The following is a 17,460-nucleotide window of genomic DNA, read 5'->3' as shown; positions in this document are numbered from 1 at the left end:
AAGGCCAAACTATGTCTATTAATCCCTAAAAAAACACTTAGAGGAATCCTCAATGGGACGGCTGAAAGGTGGCTGTGGCCGCTTAATAGAGGTGGCTGCTAAATAAGGATTTCATTTATAGTATTATAATGGCAAGATGTTCGGAACTTTAGCAACTGGCTGTTTAATAGAAGGTGGCCACTAAATGGGTAGCCGCTTACTAGGGGTTAGTGGTATTTACAAACAGTTTATTATTATTTCACATATAATTTGAAAACCAGCAGTGACAGCAAGTAAAATTATTACCTGCTGACATAAGGATTCCATACACTTCTACTCTCAAGGCTTTGTGTGTTGAGTAAGCTGTTGGCTGGAACCGGATGAACCTTGCACTTGCATATTCCTTGAGACTGTGCTTAACTATGTCATTTCTTCCAGAATTACCGTTGAACACCTGTAACATGAGTTGGTAGTAAAACAAAACGCAAAAATTGAATTAGGTGCTTTTTATAAAATTGTTAATCGGGTAGCTAACATAAGTGTGGGTCTAAGTAAGTAAGCAAGTGTCTTAGTGTAAGTGCCATATTTTCTCGATTAAACGCCGGGTACCGAATAACAACAAGTCTCTAAGGTGGAGTTAAAATTAGGCCCCCTAGGTATTTATTTGAGGTATAACTTAAGCTGTAGGTATATTAGTCAGATATAACATGTACGTAAACAAATGAATAAAAACAATTGCATAATGAATATTGGGCTCAAATAAACTGCAGAAGTCAAATAAATGCACGGTCCACCAGGCCAATTTTGAAATAAATGCTGGGGCATCTTATCGAGGAAATAATGGTAAATTGGACCAACTAAGTACTGTTAGTAAGTAAAGAATAGTACGTCTTTCACAGTTATCTTTTATTCATCCACGTTTAGTAGTGTTGTTTTATAAAAAAGTATTACTCTAAGCAACTGGTAGTACATCTTTGATTGATTTTAATTACCGGTAAAAGCTGTAATGCACGCTTACATGAATTGGCTAGTTATTGCTGGTGTTTGGGATGCCTGGCTATGCTGTAAAAATGGTGATTACTCCATCGTACACTTTTGGCATCTTCTTTATAAAACAAATATAAAAGTGCCACTTTGTGTGTGTGTAGACATAGTCCAATGCAAACACTGAGTTTGTTTGGGAAAAAATCAAAGGTACCTTTCTTAACCCTTTCACTCCTAAATGCGCATTTTAGGCGCTATTTGGAGGTACAGTTATTGAAACACTTGCGACGTCATCAAATTTGCACCTCAGTGGATTTTTGTGATAAGCAGCTGATACAGCTAGGATTGACCATTCCACAGCATTGTTCATCTTCTATGTCGGTTGTATTGTGACAAAGCTAACCAAAAAAGCACACGATCCGTTTTTGGTGCAAAATCAGTGCTTAATTAAGTAATTGTTCATGGTCCTCTTTTCAAGGTTTTCCAATTTAATGAATACAAAACAATTTTTTCTGCCAGAAGAAAGGATGTGAAGAGTAGAAAGGAGTGAGAATAAGAAAGCCGAAAAAAACGGAAGGAAGGAAAAGGAGCAAGAAAAAAAAATTGCAACGGGTTCTCCAGTAAAGTCCAAACTGTGGCTTGTGCACGTACATGCGCCTAGTTGCCAACGAGTCAGGCCTTCTGGAAGACCAGAAGGCCTGACGAGGCGGCAGAATATAGAGCCGCGAGAAGATTTGTATATGCGAAAAAAATCTCAGAAAAAAATCTCCACTCCAAATGTCGAGTAATGTAATGTAAGATAGATCGTGACGACACAATTTCTGATGTTTTTAGCCAATCCGTTCAGCAGAATCTGTTCAGCACGTGCACACTTTGTTGTAGTTTGGCCAATCAGCGGGCTACTAATTTGTTCAGCACGTGCATGATTCATTGGCAACTAAAATTCCCAGACAAGATGCGTCTCAGATAACAAAGAGGTTTCAAATCTGTTCGCTTCAAAAAGCCAAAATTCCCGAACTAGAGATTGAAATACGAAAGAAACTTGAATTAAACTTTGTTTAGAATTTAATTTCATTTAAGATGAAGGCAAGAAATGCATTCCAAAGCTTCAAGATTTCCAAAGCTTCGAAAATTTCGAAGTCATACAAATTTGCATGCATAATTAAGTTGGGTCTGGCTAAGTAAACAACACAGATTTTATCAATCAGGCTACGTTTACACGGACACGGTTTCATTTGTAACCGAATCGAAAGCGATGCGGTTACGCCTTTCGTTTACACGGCACCGATCGAGACCACTACTGTAACCGGGTAGTTTTGAAAACGCTGTCAAAAGTGGAGCGTTTTCAAAACGATACGGTTTCGTTGTCGTGTAGACGGTCAAAAATGGCGAAACCGCACCGATTTAAAAAACGCCAATGTATTTTGGCACGAACTGGCTGGCTTGCGAAGGGTAAACATGGTGAAACAAGCATAGAAAGCAGCGCTTGCTTATACAATCACATTCGAAAACAGTCGGAAAATCGTTAAATAGGCTCCATGTAAACACTTCGAAACCGTGTCGTTTTCGATGTGGTTTTGAGGTCATAAAACCGTGTCGATTGATAACCGTGTCCGTGTAAACGTAGCCTCAGAAGAGAGTTTTATTTCGTTTCTCGAATTTATAAAATAAATTCCCTATACTACATTTTTTCCTGGATACTCCGGCGTTTTTTTTTCCTCGGGAAACAGGGCCTTTAATTTTCCTAAAAGCTGGTTGCTCGAACGCAATTTGCAGTGTCCTAACAACAACAATTCAACGTGATATTTGAGACATCACGCATTGCGCGTGATGAATTATTCTCGAAATAATAAATAAACTTGTTCCATCTTTGGCCACAAACTTGTCCGACCAGGCTTTTACCTTTTAAAACCTCAAATTTTTTGAATACTTGTGTGCTGAATGGATTCAACTGCAGTGTGGAAAGTTTGAAATGCTTTGTTTTGGCAAATCTTTGTAAGAGTTTGCTTTTTGTTTCGTAATTTGTTTTTCGTGTTCAGTGGCTCATAGACATTATAGGACATATGGGACTTTAAAACAGCGGACACCTTTCCAAAATAGCGGCATCGGACAACAATGGTTTGAAACTCTCAAATAGCATGAAGTTTACAAGATTTCTCACTAAATCTTCAATACTTTGGTATTATTTTAGAACTTTTTGTTAGCCTTCAAAAAATCGTATTTTATTCCATAAACATTCAAGATTTTCAAAGAAAACGCGCAATGTTTATTGATCGACCAAAATCATAAAGCGTCCCGTTGTACTCGTTGGCATTTCTACCGATAGGTATCACTAGTAGGTAAGATATTGTACATTTTTACATGGAATCTTTTTAAAAATGTTGCTACAGTAGCAAAGTTTGGGAAAATTCTGGATCACAGCACCAAAAATTCAGTTTAATTACTAACAAAACGCATTTCTTGAGAAAATTCAGGAGTGAAAGGGAAACTTACTTTCCTTTTCTTAATCTTGTCGCCCAGGTTTATTTCCCCATTTGTTACCAGTAATTGTACATGTTTGGTCTTCACAATAAAAATAACTTCCAACTCTTACTCTTACCGCGTTTTAGGATTGTTTTCCAACGTTGAAAGGTTGGAATCATTATTGGAATTTGAAATAGAAAAAAGTAAAGAAAGTCATTTTTACATTGCCAGCTCAAGGAATTCAATTAAGCCAGCGAAATAATGGAGAAATTAAGGGATTTTGCACTCATGTAAAGCAGCTGTTGGAAATCATGACCAGGCAGCCAAAATCTTGTGAACAGAGAGCCTGCTCGCAAACGAAAATCTCATGATCATAATTAATAGACCTTTCTGCACAAATATTCTACCATGGTATTATTACTCTGCTCTACTTTTTAACCACACCAACCTTCACAACATTGTTTTCTTTATAGGCAGACCAATTTTTGACATCGTCAATTAAGGACAACTGTAGCTTGTACTTTGTTGTCCAGTGATCAGCATTTGACTTTCCTTGAGTAGCTACAGCACAGATAATGAACTCATAGTGGAGATCAATTTGTAGGTAGTCATTAGCATCATTATTACTGCTGGGTGACCATGCATCGACGCCATTCAGTCGACCCTTACCAGCTCCATTACCAATCTTATATGATGAGGCTGTTAATCTGCTGTTTGGAAATGCATAACTGCTGGCCACACCAAGACCCTGCATTGGACACGCTGAAATAGTATTACACATTTTACCGTTGATTGCAATTTTATGTTTCTTAGATCAAACCCAAAACAGCCTATGACCTTAAAGATACTGTGTCATGGCTGCATTTTGCCTATTTTATTACATTTACAATAAAACTCAATTTAAGCAAAGAAATTTCTTCTATGTATCTAAATGACAAAACCATAGCTTCATTACAAACATGTAATTAAAAGTAACAAGCAAATTAAATGAGATTAACTTTGCTGTTTAGCCTAAAATATCACAATTGGTTTTAACCTTTTCCAATTCTTGTCCATCCGTAACTAGTTTTTATTTTGTATTGGCTGTGTTTATTGATATGTTCCTTAAAAGTGGTTATTTCAATATTTCACTCAATTTGGTAAAATGATTTATGTCTATATTTGGCTGAAATCCGCAACACATGCAGCTCTTTTATTTAACAATTAGACTACGGGCCTGAGTTTTCTATGAGCAAATAGTCAACGAGGCGCAGCCGAGTTGACTATCGCTCATAGAAAACAAGGGCGAGTAGTCTAATTGTTTTAGTAGAAACTCTAAAGGATGACAGTCCAAAACCTACAATATTGTGCACTTTGAAGACAAAAATCAAGGAACTTCACCGCTTAAAGAGCTACGTGCGCGTGACTGTTTTCTATCGGCGAATAGAAAACAGTGGGAGAACCAATCAGATTCGCGGATTTCCAATAGAACACAGCTGAGTTTCTACTAAGAAAGTATATAGATAACTTAATACATTAATTAATATAACAACTTTATTTAGGTGAGTAGTCTTCTTGTGTACCATAGGTTAACTTAAAATCATAATCTGCCGTTAATTGTATTACACAGATAGAAAGCATAACTTGAAAAGACAGTTTAAGTTGTAACAACAACAAAGATTTCGTTTTAAATGATCACGAATATCATCAGAAATTTAAGATAGTTGTAATGTTTAAATTCCAACACAAGATGTATCAAGAATAAGAAAAAACTTCAGGTTTAAACAAAAATTAGAGTAATATGTCCTTGCTTAAAACAAATTCATGTTTATGTAAATTTATTTTCTTTTTAACATTAAGAAATACAGTATGTATCAAACAACTTGACACAATGTGCTCATAGTTGAAGTCTCCAACACCACATGCATGAACATGTTTCATACCTCTTCTCTCAGAGTACACTTCCACTTCACAAAGTGTAAATGGTATATTGTTTTTTAAATTTCTGATTGTCACATATCTCCCTTTTAAACTGGGATGACAGAAGAATGATGCACCTTTTCCTATAGGAACACTGAAAGTATTACCACACTTAGGATTTACAACACCTCCACTTCTATTTAATGCACCTGAAAGAATTAAAACAAAATAACCGTAAAGTTTCTAAAGTTATAACCCTCTAAAAGTAGCAACTACGTCTATGTTAAGAAATCCTGACAATTGTGATTCCCTAAAGGTAACAGTCTCTACTTTACCATAACCTCCCAATAAATAAATAAAGTTATCACCATTTATAGAACTTGTGGTAAAATGTAGAGTACAGCGTTCACAGGATATGAATGGTCAAAAACTATATTGTTAATCAGCTAAAACTTAATTTATTACACGACATGTACATGTATAGTCACAATTTGAATTAATTGTGAGGTATCCCTGGTATTCAATAGCAGATCCAGACCTTCAGCTTTAGAAGTGGGGGCCCCAATCATCCAGGCCTTGGAATAAGAAGGGGGCCTGCTCTTATAAAGGAAATTTATTTAACCAAAAAATAAGGTGATCCGCCACTGGTATCCCTTTTCTGTTTAGATATAGAGGTCTGAAAGGATTGCATGTATAAGCATTGATAGTTAGATAACACTGTTTATAATAAAAAAAAGCTTATTAAAGCACATCAAATAATTTATCAGCTGGAAGTCCTTACTTACCCTTAATGTTGCCAATCCTTATCTCAAAATTATCCAATCGATTTCCGCAATTGCACTCTGTCCCTCTGTTGACTACATATACTTCAGACACAGACTCCTCTTGTTCCAGGTCCACTCTCCACCAGGGTTGATCAGTTCTGTCTGTCTGTGTACATGATCCCACAACATCTCCAGGCTTCCGAAAATAGGTGTTGCTATTTCCATCCACTGCTAAACTACTTTTTCCTTTCCAATACTGGCCCCTGAATTGAACTGTTGGTTTGCGAAATGCTAGATTTTCTAAAAAAAAAAACCACACATGTAGTGACAGTTACCTAGCTGTCATGAAATTAGAGGTTTAGTGTCCTTCAGTAAAAAAAAATAATTAGTGCTCATCAGGTAACGGACTTAATATTTGGCAACACTTTATAATATTAGGTACAAATTACCTGTACATGTAAAAGAAGTTGTCAAGAAATAAAAGGCTCAATCTAGGTTTTCTTCAGACAAAACATCCATTTAGTATACATATACCTTTTGTTTTGGAAGTGTTTAACTTTTGTGTGTTTAACATTTGCTATCGCCTTAGGTCAGTTTAAGTTACAGGGTATTTTTCTCTTCATATAAAAAGTGTTAAGAAGAGTGCTGCTGGGACAAGGGTTGGGCAATGTACAGTACATGTACATTAATAAAGATCTCAAGACCAGGGATAAAGCTATGTTTAATCTCGCTGCTCATTCAAAGTAACTGCAAAATGTGGTAGCTGTAGCTTTGCAGTTGACATTGTCTTTTACTGTTTATATGGATGATAAGTTATAGTACAATGTAAGTAAGTAAAATGTTATTTAAGCAGAGTAGCCCATTCAGCTCATAAGCTGGTGTCCAGAAAGGCCCTGCAGCTAAAAACTCATAAAATTAAAAGATAAAGATAAAAAATAACTACTAAGCTTAATTACAAGATAGGAAATAATTTAAATGAAAATTTAAAAAAGATTAAAAAATACTGAGCTATAATTTACAATGATATTTACAAAGAAGGCAAAAAATGTTACTAAAATTTTATGAAATAAAGAAACGCTTTGCTAGGCAGCAAAAGGTCTGCGTACATGTACTGTTGGCGTTCATTATATTTACAGAAAGTTTGTTGAAAATCTTCGCTCCACTTAAAAGAAAGGTGTTCTAGTTAAGGTGTATAGCTGTACATGTATCTTCAATTTTGTGGGAAAGCAGAATAAACTAAAGAACTACTTATGACATTAACACAGGTACATAAAAATTAAAATAGCTACACATAATATAGAGACTGAGTGTAAGTACCAAAGTTATACACTACAGTCATGTACTCATGTATAAAATAAATTATTATACCTCGTGAGTAAACTTCCACCTCGCATAGCTGGAGAATTTGATTTGTTGTGGTCAAAATACCAACATATCTGCCAGTCTTCAGTGGGTTTATAAAACATACAGCTGACGCTTTGAACTGAATAAAACTGTAGCGTCCTTCACATACAAGGTTGTTTTTCACAGTTGAGGAGTCACCTGGATAGTTATAAAACAGAATATTATGTATTATATATCTCATGAATGTGTACAAAGTCAGATGGGATCCAAGTGGTATCATATTAAAGTCTACAGTTTTGTTCGTATTCTAAATAAACTAGAAATAAGGTATTACAGGAATTAATAGTTAATAAAGTATTGAGCTGGGGAGCTAAATGAACCGGCTGGGGTTTCAAGTTAGCTCCCCATACAATTAAGGTTATAAATAGTATAAAAAACAGGTGATTAATATAATTATAAGAAACAATAGGGAAAAGGACTTACGAATTTACAAACTTAAGTTTAATGGAAAATCAATTTAGTTTTTGTTCTGACAGGAGGTAACGTTTTTTTTGCTTGGGAAATGCTAACACACTTAAGTTTGAGTAGTCAACTGATGATTGTCATGAATCTAAGTGCCGTGTGGTTCTAACAACAACACTGAACATACAGTCATTTGTAGTATATTAATAGTATTTTTGGATTAAGTCAATAACAATCCACCATCCCGCTTTAATTAGGTATTCTGTACTGAGTGATTACTCAATTAAGCTTTAAAACAGCAGGTGATTAACATGTTAAAAAAAAAAAATAGGGCCCCAATGGGTCCATGTGTTTTGCTGCTAGAGCAAAGTCTTAGGGAACATGTTGATGAAAGACAAGTGAGTCGAGATTGAAATCCAACGTCTTTTATTGTCTGTCACTTGTGTGCAGGTTAATAATTGCACTATATTGTAGTCACTTTGTGTTAATTCAATCCTGATAATTTTACTGATCAAAATTCAGAAATTATAAATAATCGCACGCGCACCGGCGTACAACAACAGAAAGACGGCGTTGAACGTAACGCAAAGTTCATTTTGAAAGCGAAAGTTTACAAATAATTATTATCATTCGTCAGTCATCCCTTCACGCATGAACACTCGTCGAATTTCAGTGTCTTCACAACAAGATCGGAAGATCGATAAGGACCAATTGTTGATTCTGCGAAAGTTCGTTTTCTTAAAGTTTTAGAAATTTGTGAAGTTGGAGGATTCACTGAGGACTGCGTAGCCGAAGATGCAGTGGCTCGCTGGACATCAAATTCTATTTTTCACGGCGTTTAATTAATCTTCACAAAATAAACATGTGGCGCCAGCGTGGCAGTCAAAAATTCATTTTTCAAAAAACTTTCCCTTTCCAGCTATTTTAGCGGGGCTTATACTATAGTACCTACCTGTCAGTCGTAGAAAAGCTGAAATTTAAGGATGAACTGTTTATTAAATGAAGACCGTATTATTTTTTAATAACTAGTAAACAAACTGGTCGCCACGCATTTAAACACGAACTGACGAATGTTGCATCTGATGCAGTGAATCTGGTGAATGAGAACTTCCTTTAATATTTCTTTGTTTTCGACGGTGTGAACCACTGAATAAGTTTCTTTCCCATTGTGATGTTACTAGTATTAATTCGTTTCTAGCTGTCTTTTATATAGCTCGAATACAGCTACAATTAGCGGTGCAGCCTACCACCAGCTGTCTTTGCGTGACAAGTTACACGTTCATACATTTTATTTTAAAATATGAAGTTCAGAGTTAATACAGTACTAGTATGCTGTAGACAGTGTAGACAAGGTGAGGGTAAGTTTATTTTCAAAGCGAAAGTTTACAAACTGTGCACTAACCGGTCCTTTGGAGAAAATATTTATGACCTTCGGCGAGGTTCCAAGTCTTCGCTCTTTTCGTAAATGATGAAAACTGCAGAATAATTTTCTCATAAAACTGGAGTGGTCGCGCCACAGTTTGTTTTCTTTCCCAATGCGATATACTTTTAAATCGGTTTTCTGTTTTCCAACGTGTCCAACGTGGTTTGCGTTCGAATACTTTGGCCCGTAACTTCGAATGCGATCAGCGCTACGGTTCATTGGTTTCGATTTTGTTTGTTCATGGATTTGATTGACATCGGTAGTTCAGATTTCTCCTCTGTTACGGCACTTACACCTTACGTACCTTACGGCACAAACTTCAGCTCTCAATGTGTTTTGCTTGCAGCCATTGCGGCTGCAGCAAAACACAAAAATCACAGGTTTAGCTCCACGCTCCACACACCGCAAAATCCACAAATCGTCGCAACAAAAACGTTTAAAAGTTCTCTTAAAGCTATAAAAGTCATAAGATAGGAAAGAAAAAAGACAAACTGTCATGGTACAAGTATAACATGTATTCAACGATTTTAAAGTTCTTTGACATGGAAATCTAGCAAATTGTGGCCGTAGTCATTCATTGTGAAAGTAAAAGCAGGTAAAAAACTGCACAAAAAACTTTGCAAGCTAACAAACTTCACAGACTGACGAAGGTTTTGAGAATAAAGGTTAGTTTCACAACACTGCTTTAGATATTTATTAGGAATTTACTTATTCCGAATTCTTTGGTTTTTGCCCAATAACAGACTTGGCAGAAAGGACTGAAAGCACGTAAAACTGAAGATATAATTCAAGTGCGTACGTACAAGAACTCAGCGTCAGGTTCTGCCATCAAAATAATTCAAGTTCATCGCAACCAATTTACTTACTTACTTATCCTTATCGGGCCCATGAGGACTCTTGAGGCCGGCCAGAAAACTGCGCCATCCATCCCGGTTCGCCGCCGATGCGACAGCTGCCCCCCACGAACACCAACCCAGCTGGTTTCTTTCTGTCTCCACGGTTCTTCTCCACGTTTCTCTTGGCCGGCCTCGCCTCCTTCTACAGTATTGTGAAAAAGTAATGCAAACGAATTTCGACGAAATTCGCGCTTTTCGTGGCTTTTCGAGGAAATTTCGCTTGAAACGAAATCTCTTCGACAATTCGCGACATTTCGCCGAATTTTCGCGACGTCTATTGTTTCGGTTTGCGTGAACTTTCGCGCAGTTTTCCGCTGTGTGCGGTAATTTGTCGCGAACTTTCGTGCGATAATTCGTGAACTTTCGCGCGAAGTTTCGAGTCTTTTCGAGCAAAGTTCGCTATGATGTAAATGTGAATCTTCCCTCTCAATCGTTCTCTTGTGCCGGCCTGAAACACAGAGAAAGCGTGTTTACAGATATAAATTCTTAATTACATCGTAAAATTGTTCTTTAAACTTACCTCGTTAGTGCACGAAGAAAACGTAAATATAAACTTCTTTCCAAATGACAAAAACATTGAAGTTTCATGACGAAAAGTTCACATTCGCGAGAAAAACTACCGAGAACGATATGAATGTCGTGTAAAAACACACAATGTTTCCCACTGTAGTGCTTGTCCCCGCGCGAAATTGTGTTTATTGCTACTACCGTATTTATTCGGCTATAAGCCGACCCTGGCTATATTAAAGCCGAGACCCTAAACTTTCGGTTTTCAGAACCAGTTCGAGTCTGACAAAAAATAAACCCAAAACACTCGGCTATAAGCCGAGACCCAGTTTTTCCTTCAAACGACAAAACAATCCACGTGCAGCAAATCAACATATTTGTTAAATGACAACTACATGTATGCAATCAAAAGAAATTACTAATAAATGGTGAATTTATTTAGATCTGTACATACGCGTGACAAAAAATTCACCTGAGTTTAGAATCCCATCTCAAACAATCACGCATTCTTCTGAAGAATTAGTGGTTATCGATCATCATACCAAAAGCTACTAGTTTTCAAACAACTAAATCTTCCGATGAAAGTTTTTGCTGAGGTAGAGACCGTTCAAAACAACTGCAAAATTGCCAGAGAATACGGGATGAATACTGTTCAGTTCGTTACAAAATATTTCACAAGTCGCCAGTGAGCAGATAAAGCGGATGAACTTTAGATGTTATCAACACGAAACGCCATGCTGTTGTCGGTATTTGTCGCGTATTCTGAATTCAATCAAACTTTCGAAGTGGTTTCTTTTAGCAAAGAAGTCGTGGTATTAAAAGTTTGTAGTTTTGAACAAAAATATTACATCTAGCCAGCCGCTTTCTGATAGATCGTGTTACAATGTTTGCCAAGCGCGTGAGAACAGCCGCTTCTGATTGGTCAGTTTCTGACGTGGCCAAAGCAAGTCAAAACAATCGATTCTTTCTTTCTTCTCTTGAAGTGTCACGTTAGCGGTGATTCTGCATAAAACTTTTAAAAAGCTGAAGGAAAAGAAACAGTCTCAGGCAGAAATTTACTTGTGGAAGAGATTGCGAGGAAATTGTTCAATACATGCAAGATTTTGAATGATCTCGACCGTTCAAAAGACGATCACGCACGCCGGCAAAATAATATTCCAGAGCGAGCCGATGGATGACCGCAGTTCCAGCCTACTAGTAAATAGCGAAGGAAAGACGAATGAAAACTTCATTCTGGGATCGAATAAACAAGAGAACATGAATCGGATATTTGTTGTCAGTTCGCTTTAGTGTATTTAACGCAGAACTGCTGATGTTTTGTTCTTATGGGGAACAAACAGAGCTTGCTTACTTCGTAAACAATGGTAAGTTACTCGAAATATGTATACATCGACAGCACTGTATGTCAAATCGAGCCAAGCCAGCGAACTTGCTTAAAAACCTTTCGCAAATGCCACGTGAGTACCCTTTATATATGTTAGTTGCGTGCTTTATTCGCTTAATGATCAATACGTACCATTTTTACTTAAATTCGGCATGTATTTGCGAGCAAAACAAAGATATCTTTCGTGTATGTTACATGACCATCCGACCGAACGATCCTGTAGCGGAGTCTGCATGTAGAAAAGCGAACTATTGTTGAGAGTCTAGCGAAATTTATTGTCTCACCTAGCGAAATTTCGCGAATTATCGGTGAGGCAGCGAAAGTTCTAGAAAATATCGTTCTTTGTTCCAGCGAAAGTTCGCGCGAAATGTCGTGAAATGTCGCGAAGTTCGCAACGAATTTTTTCGCGAACTTTCGCGCGAAAGTTCGGGAGAACAAAGAACGAAATTCGCGCATTTCGTTTGCATTACTTTTTCACAATACTGTACCTTCAGGTGCCCACGTTAGTGCAGTCCTGGAGATGTTGGTTGGACTTGTCCGCAATACGTGCCCTATCCATCTCCACCTTCTCACTCATATGAGGACTGATACTGGTGTACTCCCTGTTGCTTCATATAGCTCTTCGTTGCTCAGCTGGTTAGGCCAGAATCTCCTCAGCACCCTTCTAAGGCATGTGCGGTGAAATACATCCAGTTTGTTGAGATCAGTTGTTATCACTCTCCACATTTCGCCCCCATATAGTAACACGGACAGCACGTTTGAGTTCAGGATGCGCAGCTTTGTTTTCTGGCTGAATCTGCCCGACTTCCAGATGTTCTGAAGTCTGGTGAATGCAAACTCTGGCTAGTGCTAGTCGCCTCTTGATGTCTGCTTCTGTGCCGCCAAATTTGTCAAGTACTGAGCCTAGGTACACAAAGGATTCCACATCTTGAACCTCCTGTCCTTCTATCCTGATGTAGTCTGTGCAACTGTGTGTCTTTGTTTTGCGCGGGTTGATCTTGAGCCCAACAACGCCAGCAGTGTCTACTAGTCTATCAGTCTTCTCCTAGAGATCGGCAAATCGGCTTAAGATCAGAGCAACATCATCAGCATAGTCATGGTCTTCTAGAACTGATGTAAGCTTCCATCTCAAGCCGCGTTTCCAGTTGTTTGTATGCCGCATGACCCAGTCCATGACCAAGACAAAGATGAAGCCAGACATCACACATCCTTGCCGCATGCCGCTCTTCACTTCAAACCAGCTAGAATACCTTCCACCTTCTGTAACACAGCTTGAACTCTGATGGTATAGTGCCTTGAAAGTCCTGATAAAGATATCAGGAATGCCATACTGCCCCATAATGTCCCAAAGCCGCTGTCTGATGATGCAGTCAAAGGCCTTCGAAAAGTCCACAAAGTTAACGTACACCGGTGCTTGCCATTCCTGGCACTGCTCAAGGATGCTCCGTAGAGCAAAGATTTGCTCAGAGGTTCCCTTTCCAGATCGAAATCCTGCCTGCTCCTGCCTAATCATCTCGTCCACACCACTCTTTACTCTGTCAATGAGGATCCTGCAGAAGATTTTGCTTGGTATGGAGAGTAGTGATATACCGCGGTAGTTATCACACTGAGTGAGGTCCCCTTTCTTTGGCACTTTCACTATGAGTGACTTCTTCCAGTCCTCTGGTACACATTGTACTTTCCAGATGGAGTTATTCATCATTCTCAGAGCACTTAAGCATCTCAACACTGATGGCATCTATCCCCGGACTCTTGCCATTCTTCAGACGATGGATTCAGCAATTGAGATGTCACCAGTGTCAATGTTTGTGATGACTTCAGGTGCTTGGTCTATTTCTGGAAAGGGTATTTCAGGTGGTGGTACATTCAAAACTCCCTCAAAGTGTTCCCTCCACCTCGCCAAGACTTCATCTTCATTTACAAGTCGCTTGCCCTCTTTATCTTTGATGGTAGTCATGTTCCTTCCTTGTCCAGCTATCTTTCTAGTGAGTCGGTACAGACCTGTCACCACTACAGTTGTTTCTAGCTGCCGTTTCAGTTTCTTCTGCTAGGTTGTTTAGCCTTCTCCGCTTGTCTGCCCGGGCACTGGCTTTCACTTCCTTTTCCTTCACTGCATATGCAGCAGTGGCACTCTCCTTCAGGCGGGCAGACCACCAGCACCACCTTGGCACTCTCATTGTAGACCTCCTTAAATTGTCCCCATCCCCCTTCAATGTCCTCTTTGTCATCTGTTGCCAACACCTGGAATCGGTTTCTCACTTCCAGCTGAAACGCTTCTTTGACACAGGGATCTCGAAGCTTCGTGGTGTCGAAGATGACCCTCTCCTTACTCTTCCTCTTTGTGCTGTTAACTTCAGCCTAACCTTTCCCATCACCAACGTATGGTCTGAGTTGGCATCAGCTCCTCTCATTGCACGGGTGTCCAGCAGCGAGCCTCTGTACCTACCATTGATGATAATATGGTCGATTTGGTTCTGATCTCTTGCATTCGGGGAGGTCCATGTGATCTTATGAATGTCTCTATTTTAACAATAGAGTGTTTCTGTCGAGGAACTATCGGCTGATAGGTGCCCCACGGAAATTTGATGTTCTTAAAACAAATATTAGCCCTCGAAGCTTCGCTTCTCGGGCTAATATGCTAGTTTGCTAATATGCCCCGCAGCTGTCATACACGTGACACCAGAGTTCCAGCTGAGAAACCTACATGTGTATCATCGGGTGGCTCGGATGTCGCCCGACGGCACCCCCTGATGAATTCGTCAATTTTCTTTTTGGTTTCCGTAATCATCTATCGCGACCAATTTGATCAGTTTTAATTCCTTTCAAATAACATTTCCGAGTAAATGTTGAATGGAACCATATCCATGTTATGAAAGCGGGCCTGTTTATTGTGTTCCTTCTCATATGTTTGCCGTCTGTGTTTTCGTTTTATTCTCTAGTATCTTCGCTCAACTCTGGTGGCGGGAAATTTCAATTTAGTGATCCACCCTCAGTAAATTTTCATAATGATAATTTACGAGAATCATATATCCTCCGTTTTAACTATACGATAGACCAAAAGAATACATTAAACTAACGTTAATTCTTTGTCCTTATGCGTAATCGAGCGTAGTGCGGCTATGTCGGGACAGAAGTGGGACTTAACTGGTACAATAATACATAGGTTTTTTACCAATCAGAACGCATGTAGTATATGAGTTATTTTATAAATGTACATAATTAAATGTACATACATGTATGTTCAGTACAGTATACAACATGTACAACACATTTTGTCACATGTGGCTTGTCTACACAAACATGAACTCACCTAATGTTATTTTATAGTTTTTACTCCTTTGCTGTATAGTTGAGGATGTTGAGAACCTGTTGACTATGTATATGTCAGCGACTGGCACAAGATTTTCACCCAGATCTACTCGCCACCAGCTGGGATTTGCTGCATTTGTATGAGAACAGTGTCCATTACTAAAATCAGTATCAGCATTCCCATCCACTGCATTCCCTGATACACCTGATGCACTGGAACTGTTAATATATGTTGGCGACTGATCTGTGGGCTTACCAAGGGCAAGGTTCACTGTAAATGAATTGAAAAAAAATATTAACTGCTAATACACAGAGCAGAATGATCATAAAAAGGAAGCTGTACAATTAGCCATGCTCGAAACGAGCAGGCGACTGGGTACGAATTTAAAAATTGATTAAATTGAAAAATGAACCCTGACATCTGAAAGAGCATCCAAAAGTTAGTTTTTTTACAAAATTTGATTGTTATTGGTTTAAACACATAACGGTAGGAATGGTTCACTTTTAGAAATCGTTAAAATAAGAGATTGGAGGGACAGCTGTCCCTCCAATCCATACGTCTAAGCTCTCTTATTTTATCAATTTTAAAACGAGTACCATGCCTTTAACCAATAACTCTCAAATTTGGTAAGTTAATTATTTTTGGATGCTCTTTCAGATGACGGGCCAAATTTTTCAATTTCTGATTCTCTAGTGAAAGATGGTAAAATCAGCCACTACCACCTCCTCACCCCAGCTACTTCAAAAATAAACCTGTCTACTTCAGAGCTTTTTGACAACCCTGGTAGTGAAAGGTTAGGTTAATCTGTTACAATCCTTTGGATCGGAAGTGGTTCATCAGTTCCAGTTTCTGTAGCATGAAGTGGCTAGACGTTTTGCTACTACTCTTAAATGGGGTACTCAGTACATTACAAATTACACCCACTAATTTATCAAGTTGTTCCATCTTGCCAATAATTATCCATTAAATTTACATCTGAGCTCACAGCAAACTGACCTTTAGCCAGATTTCTTCGTACTAAACAAGTCTTCATGTGGTACGAGGGTGGGGGGGGTTATCATTGTTATTCTCATAATTATCATCATTTCAATTGTTTGGGGGTGTATTTGGGGTGTATTATCAGGAATGGTGAAGGAATGACAACAATGTTGATGGCGTGGAAAAGAAAAACATGTGTCAGTCCCATTTAGACTGCATTCCTTGTTACATGTATGTTACTATTGTAAATAAATGTGAAAGCTACCATCTAACTTTGTGCACAAGTACTGTAACCACTTCTATTCAATCAAAAGAGAGAGATAAGCCTTTATTTAAATAGGGTTACTCCATCAGCTTTACAATAAAAACTGTTATCCTTAGAGGCCCTAGTAAAAAGTAAAAATTAAAAAGTCGCTAGAAGTCTTACAGTGTACCTAAAATGGAAGTTAAAAAGATTAAAATATATAAGAGATACTAAGATATAAGCTAAAATTATGTTAAATTTGTATAAAATCGAAAAGGGTATTTTGCAAAGAGGAAATGACATTATTATGTTCATGCAAATAAAGTTATCTACATTCCATCACCTGGTTTTTGTTTCACTCCAAACACTTCTGTTCTCATACAGGCACTGCCTTTGTGTGTTTTTGGCAGAAATCTCAGAAACCTTGTTAAGACTCCATAAAGGGCATGTTTAACCTCTGAGTTTTTGTCATTATTTCCCTCGAGGTACTGAAAAAAAAGTTATAGTGTAAAGTAAGAAGAGAGATTCAAGAAGAGATCCCTGTTTACATGCAGCAAACCAATAATAATGTTATTGTTTTTTGGTCATTAATTATTGTGATAAAAGCCATGTACATGAGCGATCAAAATGACCGGCACACCGAAACTTTGTCAGGACAAATTGGCCGACACAAAAGGATCTTTTGGCTATTGTTATTTTTATTGTTTTCGTTTCAATGGATTTTTTCTCACATTTACAACTTGCTCACACCGTTTTCAGCAACGTAATGCAAATTTCTTTCAAACAGTTTTTCTGGGATTACCGGTAAATTTTGTTGAACTAC

At 38.1% G+C, this 17,460-nt stretch overlaps 1 protein-coding gene and 1 pseudogene across 1 annotated transcript in view; both read right to left on the bottom strand.

Annotated features, from left to right (window-relative positions):
* LOC144638393 (uncharacterized) overlaps nt 1-17,460 on the bottom strand; it is a 252,085-nt gene that overhangs the window by 27,446 nt on the left and 207,179 nt on the right.
* LOC144638934 (uncharacterized) lies at nt 13,707-14,282 on the bottom strand (annotated as a pseudogene).

Source organism: Oculina patagonica, chromosome 14, assembly GCF_052425735.1.
Source record: "Oculina patagonica isolate OP01 chromosome 14, crgOcupat, whole genome shotgun sequence".
In the NCBI taxonomy this organism is placed as follows: domain Eukaryota; kingdom Metazoa; phylum Cnidaria; class Anthozoa; order Scleractinia; family Oculinidae; genus Oculina; species Oculina patagonica.
The sequence above is the reverse complement of the archived record's forward strand: the minus strand, read 5'-3'. Positions and strand labels throughout refer to the sequence as shown.